Below are 13,994 nucleotides of genomic sequence, written 5' to 3'. Positions count from 1 at the left end.
GATTTCAAGAGGCCCAAATCTCGATGCTTGTGCTCCTTTGCCCACGCAAGTCGTTTCGATATCATAGCAACAATTACTTTTCGGTTTCGGCCAGGCCTACGAGCCATGAAGTTCATTCATGAAAGTATGCGTCTCACAGTTGTTTCAGAAGCAATAACGTTACTGTGTTCCAGTTTTATTTTAAATTCTTTTGTATAAGCAAACCAGTTCTCACGGCATTTCTTTTTCAAAGGGCGTTCAGATCTTGGTGAAAATACTGGTCTTCTGACACACTTGTTCTTTCTTGTGGGACTAATTCCTCACCAAAATCAATTTCCTCTTTACATGTCCGTAAATGATTCTGATAAGCCCAATCTTCGATAAATCTCCAAATTTTAATATATATGTTGGTGCCAATGAGTGCTTTTACTTCAGCAATATTTCGAGGCGTTGAATCAGTTACTTTACCCATTATTTTCGTATCTTATTGAATCTACAGTGAAGAGTCAAATAAACTGGTATACCTGCCAAATATCGTGTAGAGCCTTCGCGAGCATGCAGAAGTACCAAAACACGACCTAGCATGGACCCGACTAATGTCTGAATTGACATCATGAATCCTGCAGCGCTGTCCATAAATCCGTAAGAGTACGAGGGATGGAGATCTCTTCTGAACAGCACATTGCAAGGTACACCAGAAATGCTCAATAATGTTCATATCTGCGGAGTATGGTGGCCGGCGGAAGTGTTTAATCTCAGAAGAGTGTTTCTGGAGAAACTCTGTAGCAATGCTGGACGTGTGGGTTGTCGCATTGTCCTGCTGGAATTGCCCAAGTCCGTTGGAATGTGCAATGGACATGAATGGCCGCAGGTGATCAGACAAGATGCTTACGTACGTGTCACCTGTCAGAGTCGTATCAGGGGTCCCATATCACTCCAGCTGCAGATGCCCCACAACATTACAGAGGCATGCCCCACATTTATGTCACATATTTTGATACTCGAAAACTCACAGATCAAAACATGTAGGTTACTTCCCGTTGACCTGGAAGCATTAAATTTGGCATGAAGCAAAGTTTCAAAGAACAAGTAAAGTAAAAATCCCAATATTGTTAGTTTGTTATTATATAACACGAAAAAAGTTTTTTTTTTTTTTCATTTTTCATCCTCTGTCTGTTTGTCTGTCCGTCTGTTACAACTGCTTTGTCTCTTGAACAGATTGGCGTATCAAGTTCAAATTTACGTCACATACTAAGGTCTACGGTGCTTTGACGGTATAAAAATGTTTAGCTTCTAAGTCAGTACAAGCAAAAGATAAGATCATTTAAGTCACATATTTTGAAATTCGCAAATCCATTCATCAAAACCACTAGGGTACTTCTCGTTGACGAACAACCATAATATTTGCATAGACGCACAGTTTCACACTAAAATAATCCCAAAATTGTTAATTTGTCATTATATCGCACGAAAGGATAATTTTTTATCATTTTTTATCCATCTTTCTATCTGTTCTCTGTTAAGACTCCTTTTTCCCAGGAACAGTTTGGCGCATCAAGTTCAGATTTCTGTCACATACTAAAATCTATGATACATTGGCAGTGAAAACACTTAAGCTTCTAAGTCAATTCTGTTAAAAGATTCATCGTTAATGTCATATTTTGAAACTCGCAAACCCTCTCGTCAGAACCTATAGCGTTGGTTTGGAATAATTAAATTCGGCAAGAAGAAATGTTTCACCGTACAGGTCATGGAAAACAATCCAAAACATGTTAATTTGTCATTACATAACACGAATAAAAACCTTTTGTTATTTTTTATCCGTTTGTCTATTTGTCTGCCAGTTAAGACCCCCTTTTCTCGTGAATAACTTGGCACATCAGGTCAAACGTATGTTACTTATTAAGGTAAGAAATTCTGCAAGAAGCAAGGTTAGACAGTATAAGTAAAGTAAAAAAGTAAAAAACCTGAAACTGTTAAATAGTAATTATTTCATATAAAAAATATTTTTCAGCCATCAGAACATACTTCGCATTCATCAGCGGTCGAAAGCATAACAGAAAAACAAGCAAACATGAAATTCATGTTTTAGTGAGTAAATAAAAAATATTTTGTTAAATGCTGTATATATATATATAAAAACTGAAGTCTCCTACTCACTTCTTTTTGAATGTTCGGGTTGGTCTGAGGAACTGCTGTAGAGATTTTGATAAGGCCTTGGAATTCCTGGGACCGATAAAATTAAGTCTGCGCATATCCCTCAGTGATCAAGACCTGCTGGCATTTGGCCAATTTTTTAGGATAATAACGCGCACCAGCTTCGAACAGCACAGGTTTAGGAGCTCTTGGAACAGGAGGATATTCGTATCATGTGCTGACCTCAACATTGCCCCGACATAAATTCATCGAAAGCGTGTAGGATGCATTTGGGAGACGTACTGAGACATGTCTGAAAGAACAAACACCACGCATTCATATAATTGATACGCCTCTCTGGGCAAATATAGTGTGAGTGCGTGTGTGTGTGTATTGTTTATTGAACCAGGGACCTAGAAACGACGGAGAGACTTCGTCCTGCTGTAGTCCTCAGTGGTACACAACCCCACAACAGTCCACCCACCCTACCGCCGCCCCACACCGAACCCAGGGTTATTGTGTGATTCAGCTCTCAGAGGACCCCCCCCCCCCCCAAACCAGGAACGTCTCATACCAGGAGAGTGTAACCCCAAATGTTTGCGTGGTAGAGTAATTATGGTGTACACGCACGTGGAGACTGTTTGCGCAGTAATCGCCGATATAGTGTGAGTGAGGCGGAATAAGGGGAACCAGCCCGCATTCGCCAAGGCCGATGGAAAACCACCTTAAAAACCATCCACAGGCTGTCCGGCACGCCGGACCTCGACACTACTCCACTGGGTGGATTCGTGCCGGGGACTGGCACGCCTTCCCGCTCTGGAAGCAGCTCGTTAGACCGCGTGGCTAGCCTGGTGGGTTTACATAATAGCAGTGAGAGGTGCACAAATACTCCTTCCAGCCTGCCTGCCTGCCCCTATCAGCACCGCAACCATTAAAGCGACTCAACCTGTCGCAACGGGGGCACAATAGTGCACGTGTACTGAAGCAAAGTGGTTAAAGCAGGCCAACCTGGGTTTCCACAGGCCTGGCAAGCTTCACGGGACGCATACAGCATGCTACACCTAACAACAGGTTGCATTGTCTATCCAGCACGACTATTGAATATCCAAGTATATGTTTGGATAGATAGTTTCACTGCACCTCAACATCTTAACGGTAGGAGCAGCAAAATCAACAAACCAAATTTAAAGGAGACTGTAGAGAAATTACGTGTTGGGTACTATATATGAGTCACGAAAAACAGCCCAAATCCAGCATGGGAAAAGTTTTTGTGTGTTTATGAGGCAGCTTCAAATAAATCGGTAGGTATCTCGCAACGAAAATTGAGTAGAAAGTTAGTGAATCCGTATTCGGGAACCTTGAATACATAGCGACATGTTCGTAAATTTGACCTGCACTTCTCTCACTTCATAGTTCTTTTTTTTAAGAGGGCAAAGACTTAGTGGCTGACAAGTGTGTGTAAATGTGTGCTAAGGATCTGAGGTTCGTGCTAAGGACTTCTACATCAACATCTATATCTACATCCATACTCCGCAAGCCACCTGATGGTGTGTGGCGTGTAACTCGCACGGGAGTACTAATGGGTGGGGTACTTTAAACTGGTTGTCGTTTCGACCGTTTCTTGACCGTGCGCCCTGTCCACACCACGTACCTGATAATCCCGCGGCGGTCGTATTGTTCTGCTCCACACTGTTGCTGGCTTGCCTGAAATTATCTATCGAAGTATGCAAGCGGGTTTAGGGGAGCCACACAACGTCAAGCACAACACTGTCTTACGTCTGGTATGAACATCTATATTCTGAGACGATATGGAAATCACAAGTTGCACTGTTTACACTCTAAGTCGTAAATGTTTATCCCAATTAACAAACTTGATGATTATCTGTCCACAATATCACTTGGACGAGCGTATGCGTAACCGACACAACGCGTGTGATTGTTGATGATGCGAAAGCCGAATGATCGAACGAAAGTTCTTACGCTCGTCACACATACAGTTATCTGGTATCAGTCCTCCTTGGTACTAGTAATAAATTTTAACACAGTTCGCAAAGTTAAATTTACAGTTCACGGTTCTCAATTGTACGAGCGTGCGCGTAACCGTCGCGGTGCGGATGACTGTTGATGATGCGGAAACGCGATGACCGAACGTACGTTCTCGCGCTCGCTACAAGACACTGGCACTTGTTTGCACTCTTTTATGGTAACTAATTTTTGCTGATTCACATTAGTTCATTCTGAGAGACCAAACACGGCGCTGATGATTCATACTGTACGGTACGACACGCAACGAGAGGATACACAAATACGTTATCTGCGGCGCTGCTCATTTTTTAATTACTTCTTGACGCACTTTCCTCTGAATCATTTGCATATTTTACCACTTTACAGTAATAGCACTTGTAGCAACACTACAAATTCCATACTAACAATGCCTCTCACATGCAGAGCTACACATCACACATCATAACAGTTCCGTGTCTGGCGGTCGACTCGCCACAGACGCAGCTGCCCGCAAAGATACTCCACAACTAAGCCAGCGATATGACAATACGCTTACAAGCGGAGGGTACACTGAGTACCTCTATCGGTTCTCCCTTCTATTCCAGTCTCGTATTGTTCGTGGAAAGAAAGATTGTCGGTATGCCTCTGTGTGTGCTCTAATCTCTCTGATTTTATCCTCATGGTCTCTTCGTGAGATATACGTAGGAGGGAGCAATATAATGCTTTACTCCTCGGTGAAGGTATGTTCTCGAAACTTCAACAAAAGCCCGTACCGAGCTACTGAGCGTCTCTCCTGCAGAGTCTTCCACTGGAGTTTATCTGTCATCTCCGTAACGCTTTCGTGATTACTAAATGATCCTGTAACGAAGCGGGCTGCTCTCCGTTGGATCTTCTTTATCTCTTCTATCAACCCTATCTGGCACGGATCCCACACCGGTGAGCAGTAGTCAAGCAGTGGGCGAACAAGTGTACTGTAACGTACTTCCTTTGTTTTCGGATTGCATTTCCTTAGGATTCTTCCTATGAATCTCGGTCTGGAATCTGCTTTACCGACGATTAATTTTATATGGTCATTCCGTTTTAAATCACTCCTAATGGCTGCTCCCAGATAATTTATGGAATTAACTGCTTCCTGTTTGCTGAACTGCTATATTGTAGCTAAACCATAAAGGATCTTTCTTGCTATGTATTTGCAGCACATTACACTTGTCTACGTTGAGATTCAATTGCCATTCCCTGCACCATGCGTCAATAATTCGCTGCAGATGCATTTCAGTACAATTTTCCATTGTTACAACCTCTCGATACACCACAGCATCATCTGCAAAAAGCCTCAGTGAACTTCCGATGTTATCCACAAGGTCATTTATATATATTGTGAATAGCAACGGTCCTACGACTCTCCTCTGCGGCACACCTGAGATCACTCTTACTTCGGAAGACTTCTCTCCATTGAGAAAGACATGCTGCGTTCTGTTATCTAGGACTTGAGGCCATTTAGCAGTATACAGGCTTTCTAAATTAAGGGCAGCCATTGACGGAAATAAGTCAAATATATGGCTCAGTGGATATTAAAAACCACGGTCTGGTTTGCTGGTATGCAGCGAAGTGCGAAGAGAGCTTAGATGAAAAGAAGCTTCTTCTTTCAGACATGTGCTTTTAGATCAACATAATATGAAAAACAAACTTCGTATTTGCTAAAATGCATTTTGGGATATTAGAATTAACTCTTTTGGCTACTTGCAATGAATTGAGCGAATCCGCAGTACATATCCGGAAACAGTAATTGAAATTGTCATAACTACATTCACTGTTGGCTGAAACACATTAAGGTTACTGAATGCAGACTTCCAAAATGTTACTTTAGTTGGAATTGCAGTGCAACAGGCCTCTTCAGATTCTTACGTGCAAGGTATCTCAATTTTCAGATATGGTTCGGCTTATAACAGAAAACATGCGTTAGAGTGAATCTGATGATGGTTGGAACTGAGAATACCCAGTGCTAGTCGAAAGGGGGTGAAGTTGCAGAGAAAACAGTTCATATCGAAGTAACTAAATAAGACCGAAATACACTGAAGAGGGGAAAAAGGACAAATCAAATCCACAATTTTCTGGGTTTCAATGACCCAGAATGAATATATATATATATATATATATATATATATATATATATATATATATATATATATAGCGTATTGTCCCTTGTCTTGTGATACTCGGGTGTAAAACGTCCGAATCTTATTCATAGCACCACAGTGAGAGCGTACAGAATAAACTGCTACATAGCGTAGCACCACGGGAAAACGGACAGGCAAGCAAGATCCCATTAGTATGCTTGGGTTGGGCGTAGCTTTGCTTGGATGGGAGTAAAGCAGCCCGCCCGTTCGGTTGATAGCATGCGGCAGCTTGTCTGCCTGGCTAACAGACAAGTATGGGCAGGTTAAAAGGGAAATGTGTACAGCTCTGGGCGTATTGCAGCACTTCCACACGCACCAACGATCATCCAGCAGTTGCCAACTACGCTATTGGAGGAATGGAACCATCTACCACGAGGAACATATTACAAACCACGTGGCCAGCGTGGGAGTACGCTGCAGTGCATGCATTGTCACCGCGGCGATCACACATCCTATTAAGAACCATGTCCCACCGTTTTTAAAGTCCAGGGGATCATCAGAAATCGCGGTGACGTCAGTTTCAGTTACCTACTGTACTATAGTGTACCATTTCTTTTTATGTATGGTCCAAGTTCCATCGAGAAAGCAGATTTGGCATAAAACACAACATGCTACTGTTATTCTCGCCCTTATTTTTTGAGCACTAGTGTGTGTGTTCACCCAAGGATGTACACACATCAAAAAATGTTTAGCATCATCCCGGTTCCCAGAACTCCTGAAGACAGACGCCGACTGTGGATTCTGTATCACAGACACAGTCCCTTTGACTGTTCAGAGATGTCACTAAACCAGCCCAAAGATGTAAGCAACCATGCATGAGCAGCGCCTATTAGACGGAGGGGTGCGACAGCCTACCAGTTCCAGTCATTCCACCAGGAAGGAGGCACATGTGTCGCGTTGTCTGTAGTTCGACCATGCTTAGACGGTCAATACCGCGCTTCGATCGCGTCCGCATTGTTACTTTGTCCAGGAAGGACTCTCAAAAAATGGTTCAAATGGCTCTGAGCACTATGGGACTCAACTGCTGTGGTCATCAGTCCCCTAGAACTTAGAACTACTTAAACCTAACTAACCTAAGGACATCACATACACCCATGCCCGAGGCAGGATTCGAACCTGCGACCGTAGCAACAGCGCGGCTCCGGACTGGAGCGCCTAGAACCGCACGGCCACCGCGGCCGGCAAGAGCTCTCAACAAGGAAGTGTCCAGGCTTCTCGGAGTGAACCAAAGCGATGTTGTTCGGACATGGAGGAGATACAGAGAAAGAGGAACTGTCAACAACATGCCTAGCTCAGGTCGCCCAAGGGCTACTACTGCAAGGATGACCGCGCCCTACGGATTATGGCTCGGAGGAACCCTGACAGCAACGTCACCATGTTGAATAATGCTTTTCGTGCAGCCACAGGACATCGTGTATCGACTCAAACTGTGCACAATAGGCTGCATGATGCGCAGCTTCACTCCCGACGTCCATGGTGAGGTCCATCTTTGCAAGCACGACACCATGCAGCGTGGTACAGATGGGCCCAACAACATGCCGAATGGACAACTCAGGATTGGCATCACCTTCTCTTCACCGATGAGTGTCGCATATGCCTTCAACCAGACAATCGTCGGAGGCGTGTTTGGAGGCTTCCCGGTCAGGCTGAACGCCTTAGACACATTGTCCAGCGAGTGCAGCAAGGTGGACGTTCCCTGCTGTTTTCGGGTGGCATTATGAGGGGCAGACTTACCCCGCTGGTGTTAATGGAAGGCGCCGTAACAGCTGTACAATACGTGAATGCCATACTCCGACCGATAGTGCAACCATATCGGCACATATTGGCGAGGCATTCGTCTTCATGGACGACAATTCGCGCTCCCATTGTGCACATCTTGTGAATGACTTCCTTCAGGATAACGACATCGCTCAACTAGAGTGGCCAGCATGTTCACCAGACATGAACCCTATCGAACATGCCTGGGATAGATTGAAAAGGGCTGTTTATGGACGACGTGACCCATCAGCCACTCTGAGGGATCTACACCGAATCGCCGTTGAGGACTGGGACAATCTGGACCAACAGTACCTTGATGAACTTATGGATAGTATGCCACGATGAATACAGGCATACATCAATGCAAGAGGACGTGCTACTGGGTATCAGAGGTACCGGTGTGTACAGCAATCTTGACCACGACCTCTGAAGGTCCCGCTGTATGTTGGTACAACATGAAATGTGTGGTTTCCATGAGCAATAATAAGGGCGGAAATGATGTTTATTCCAATTTTCTGTACAGGTTCCGGAACTCTCGGAACCGATGTGATGCAAATCTTTTTTTGATGTGTGTAAATAGCCTGGATTATTCGGGCCGTTGCTCCGGGACCTCGAGTTTGGGGGACCTTACCGACCGAAAGAAAAGAAGCGAAAGAGAAGTTAAAATAGAAAGAACAAATGGGAAAATGGATCAAATCGATCATGTAATAACCTTGAATGAAGATATTCTTTGTACACAATATTGAAGGCTGAGATTGGCAGCGAATGGAAAGAAGTGACTATTAGTCCATAGTCACATCGTACACAGTCTTTCAGATTCTGTCAAAACAGTTACTCCCGTCATCCAAGCTTTTTGTGGCAGGTCAGAGGGAACACAATGGCGTAAGAGGTAGTGTACAAAGGATATTCACAGCTACAAATCACCTATCAGTGAAATGAAACATAACATTAAACAATGATGACTGTAGTCTCAGCTCTGCTGTGCACAGTATCGTTTGATCGCCGAAGTTGAAAGCGAAAAGAAAGAACATTTCAGAGAAGGTCGAATTCTACCGATTCAACAGTAGGGAGACGAGAAGCCAAGCAAGTGTGAGTACGCTGTACTGAGATCTAGGATCCAAACTACGTTGGCACAGAGACGAAATCTGACGAAGGTTATTTAATTATAAGTAGGTAGTAACAATTTCAAATTGCATTTCACTCCGTTTATAAGACACCTATGATGTAAAAGGTAAGTAAGTTTTATGACAAGTATACAGCTTAATGTCTGAAATTGTTCTGTGATCGTTAGAAATTCTTATAAAAGTATAATATTTCCAGTTATCTGTACATGGAAAACATGTGGTTCAAGAGACCATGGTGACACACAATGCCTAGATGAGCACAGAGATGACTTGGTATGGAAACTTTTAGAAGAATATACTGGGTGACTATAAAAAAAGTTCACACACGCATGGCACATCGGGCATACACCAAGATTCAGTAATCACATAGGAACCGGGGCTCACAAAGACCACGAGAGGGCGCTAGTGTCAAGTGTGGGATGGCACCGTCGGAGTCTGTTTCATTGGGCCGTACATTCTCCCGGGCCGACTTGGTGGTCGCACGTATCTCGTATTCCTGCGACAGGTTCCGCTGGACGTACTGAATGTTGTCCCCAGGCATATTCGTCGCCGCAGTCGATTTCAGAACGACGGAGCCATCGCGCATTTCAGCAGACAAGTGAGGACACATCGGCAGGCAACCTTTCCCTGCCGGTGGATTGGTCACGGTGGCCCAGTCGCATACCCACCACTATCACTCGATCTGTATCCAACAAATTTTTTTTTTTCTGTGGTGGTACCTGAAGGGCACTGTGTACAAACAACTGCTACAGCGCCGGAGAACCTGGTGGGCAGGATTGTTGCGGCAGCAAGATACCTTCGAGATACGAAAGGTATGTTTGAGACGGTGCGCCGTTCAATGCGGCGTCGATGTCTACATTTACATCTACATGGCTACTCTGCAAATCACACTTACGTGCCTAGCAGAGAGTTCATAGCACCACCTTCACTCCACTCTCGAACAGCGCGCGCGGAAAAAACTGATCACCTATATCTTTCCGTGAGAGTTCTGATTTCAATTATTTCTCTATAGATAATCGTTTCTCCCTGTGTAGGTCGGCCTCAACAACATATTTTCGCCTTCAGAGAAGAAAGTTGATGGTTGAAATTTTGTGAGAAGAGCCCACCAAAACTATAAACGCCTTTATTTTAATGATGTCCACCCGAAATCCAGTATGAAGTCTGTGACACTCCCTCATTTATTCACGATAATACCAAACGTGCTGTCCTCCTTTGAAATTTCTCGATGTATTGCGATAGTCATATCTGGTAAGAATCCCATACCGCGCAGTATCACTCCAAAAGGGGATGGACAAGCTTAGTTTAGGCAGCATTTTCTGTCTGTTCTTCCCAGTTAAAATTGTTCATAATTGTAATTCCTAGGTATCTGAATGACCTCTCACTTTTCATTATTTATTATACTTCTCACCATACAGATATCTTATCTAAATTGTTTTGCAATTGGTTTTGATCTTCTGATGACCTTTACTAGACGATAAGACGGCTATTCAGATTGTCTCTTAAATCGTTTATACAAATAAAGAACAACAGAGGGCCTATAACACTATCTTGCGGAACGCAAAAAATCACTTCTCTTTCACCTGACAACTTTCCGTCCATTGCTACGAACTGTGACCCCTCTGACAGAAAACAACAAATCTAGTCGCATGATTGAGGTCAACTCAGTGCAAGGAATAGCTGGACTGGCCACTGGTGGGAACCGATCGGCGGACTCGTGGGTTGTGCATACAGCAATAACAGTCCCTATCCGTACCAAAGATGGTGGAAAACTACACTACAGAAACAAACAAACGATTATCGAGACTCGCTACCAATCTCTACTACAGACACTGACGAAAACGCAAGAACTGTGTCTAATAAATTTTCTCACCACGCGGAGATTCAAAAAGTAAACTACCAAAGCACACAGGTGAGGCTAAACAATTCGCTCCGGTTAGGAACTTGTAAAATGTCACAAAATCGGTTGCTTTCCGGCTCAAAAGAAACTTTGTATATTAAATATTAAATTAACATGCAGAAATTCAAAACCTAAACTACGAAAGCACAGATGAAACCATATAGTTCGCTCCCGATTAGGAACTCGTACAAAGTCACAAAAATGGTTACTTTCCGACACAAACGAAACGCGAGAACTACATCTAGTAAATATTAAATTAAGACGCAGAAATTCAAAAACTAAACTGCCAAAGTACACAGAAGCCGGCCGGTGGAGCCGAGCGGTTCTAGGCGCTTCAGTCTGGAACCGCCCGACCTCTACGGTCGCAGGTTCGAATCCTGCCTCGGGCATGGATGTGTGTGATGTCCTTAGGTTAGTTAGGTTTAAGTAGGTCAAAGTTCTAGGGGACTAATGACCTCAGATGTTAAGTCCCATAGTGCTCAGAGCCATTTGAACCATTTGAAAGCACACAGATGAAACGATATAGTTCGCTACTGGTTAGGAACCCGTAAAATGTCAGAAAATCAGTTACTTCCCTGTTGCTGCTCTGTCTTGGCCGGCTGCTGCTGCCTAGCTGTCAGGCGTATTTACGATGCACCTGGATAAAACTTTGAGCATTTCCTGTAGTGGGGGTCCATTTGTAGCATGTAACTAAATAACTGCAACGGCATTCAGTAGCCCCGAATAGCCTTTGCGACCTCTGGTTCCTGCGTTATTACTGTCCTTGTTATATGCCCCATGTGCCATGCCAGTTTGTAAATTTTTTGATCACCTTGTATATTGTGCAGTATTCCGATATTCCTGTAATAATAATAGTTATAAAGTTTATGCTTCTCGAACACAAACTGCCTCAGATAAATCTTAATAAACAGTCTGAATGAGCTATTTGTAAAATCAGATTACACTGAATACAACTGCAGTGTCGAAGATCTCCATACTCATTAACTATGTACCTGTGATAATTTGTGTTATGCGTCTGTAGGATGGTGCAGTTTATTTAACGCCACAGATTGGCGGAACTCAGATGTTGTTTCATGGCTTTCCTTCTAACTGTTACCGTTTCGCTGCGTATTTCGCGCTTTACTTTTACTGACTTAGGAGGACACAGCCGCGTCGTCTAAAAACCGTTGCTTCGCAATGATGACGGCCGCTGCAGAGACCTCTTTATTGTTGTAAACTGTGTCACATAGCAATATGTTGTTTACGCTAAGAGTATGTGAGGAAAATAATCACCGTACAATCAAGGGAACTATCCAGCGACAATTGCAGATGTGTAACTAGGCTAGGGCAGCGTTCCAGAGGAAAAAATACTTCAAGAAAGAAAATAAATAGGAAAAAAGGAGGAAAAATTAGAATCGGATGGAAAAAATTAGTAAAATCGATCAGTCAAAACAAGCCTTTCGCTTTGTTAAAATGATTATGAAAAATTGTTTTGGAAATCGTTCTGACGTAAAGATATGCTAATCATTTACTTCCTTTACCCAAGTCAAAGATCAGTCCGCATTAAGGTACGAACATCAAATTAACTTAATACACAAAACGAAAGGGTTTAGCTGTGAGCAAGTGTTAAAGCTAGGGCTATGGCGAAGCTTCTGTCATCAGTGGAGTATATAATGGCGTGCCAAAAAAATAAAGCAAATCACAATTTACACTTAGGCCTAAAAGGCGCTGTACAGGCTAAGAGCCTAATCAAGAAAGAGTCCAGTATTTTTAAAATACATAACATCAACATATTTTTTTGTCCCTGCATGCTATAGTGGTAGGATTTACAAACCTGTTCTTTGATTACTTCCAAGGTATCATTAAAGACACCAAGTGGAACGCCTTGGTGGGCAGATAAGAAACCTCATACATACTCCACTGACTTTCTTAAGCCTCTGACAAACATAATTCGTAAGAGTTAGAAATACAGTGAATAAAGTATAGGAATAGGTCTTAAAACTTAATCTTACACTTTTATGGTTCAATACGAAGCAAGTGGTATATCTATAGCCCCTTTAGGCCACTTCCCACGTGACTAGCACCGAGAGGAGCCACATCCCGTCTGACGTCACACATGTGGTGAACGATGTTGAACGCAAGACATCATCAACGACATTGAATGTATGACGTCATCAAGCTTGAGGATGGGGGAAATTTAAAAACTTAATATGCCAGACGGCTGAAAATTTAAAACGCAAAGATGGTGAATGTGAAATATTTAAAAATCAAAGATGGCGGATGGAGAAAAGTTTTAAAAAACCCAAGATAGCAGATGACAGAAAATTTAAAAAGTGAAGATGGTGAATGGCGGGAGATTTAAAATCAAAGATGACGGATGACGGAGGAATTTTAAAATCTAAGATAATGTATGGAGGAAAATTTAAAAATGAAAGGTGGCAGTGGGTGGAAAATTGAAAAATAATCAAGATGTGGATGACGTGAAATTTAAAAATACAAAAGATAGTACTGCCGGTATTTAAAAATATCCAAGATGACAGGTAGCATGAAATTTAAAATTATGCAAGATGACACTAGCAGCAAATTTAAAAACCCACAAGATGGTGACTGCAAGAAGTTTTTAAAAAATGCAAGATACCGATGGCAGGAAATTTAAAAATGAAATTGACACTGGCGTAAACTTCTCAAACAGTCAGTCATAGCACTTCACATTGCAGGACAGTGGCGGAGCGAAATAAAAATTAGAGTTTTTAAAAAATGAAACAACCGATGACAGCACAGTATATTTCGCCAACCAGTATGTTTCACCTGATATGCTCGAAAGGACTCTTGACTACCTGGCTCTTGACCAGTCAGCCTCCGTGCTATCCTGCCTACTTAATCCGACTACTTATTTGATATCATAACAATACTTCTCCATGATAAAGTGATTAATTTATT

The sequence above is a fragment of the Schistocerca cancellata genome, chromosome 3, assembly GCF_023864275.1.
Source record: "Schistocerca cancellata isolate TAMUIC-IGC-003103 chromosome 3, iqSchCanc2.1, whole genome shotgun sequence".
Classification (NCBI taxonomy): Eukaryota; Metazoa; Arthropoda; class Insecta; order Orthoptera; family Acrididae; genus Schistocerca; species Schistocerca cancellata.
This window is presented reverse-complemented; position numbering follows the sequence as displayed.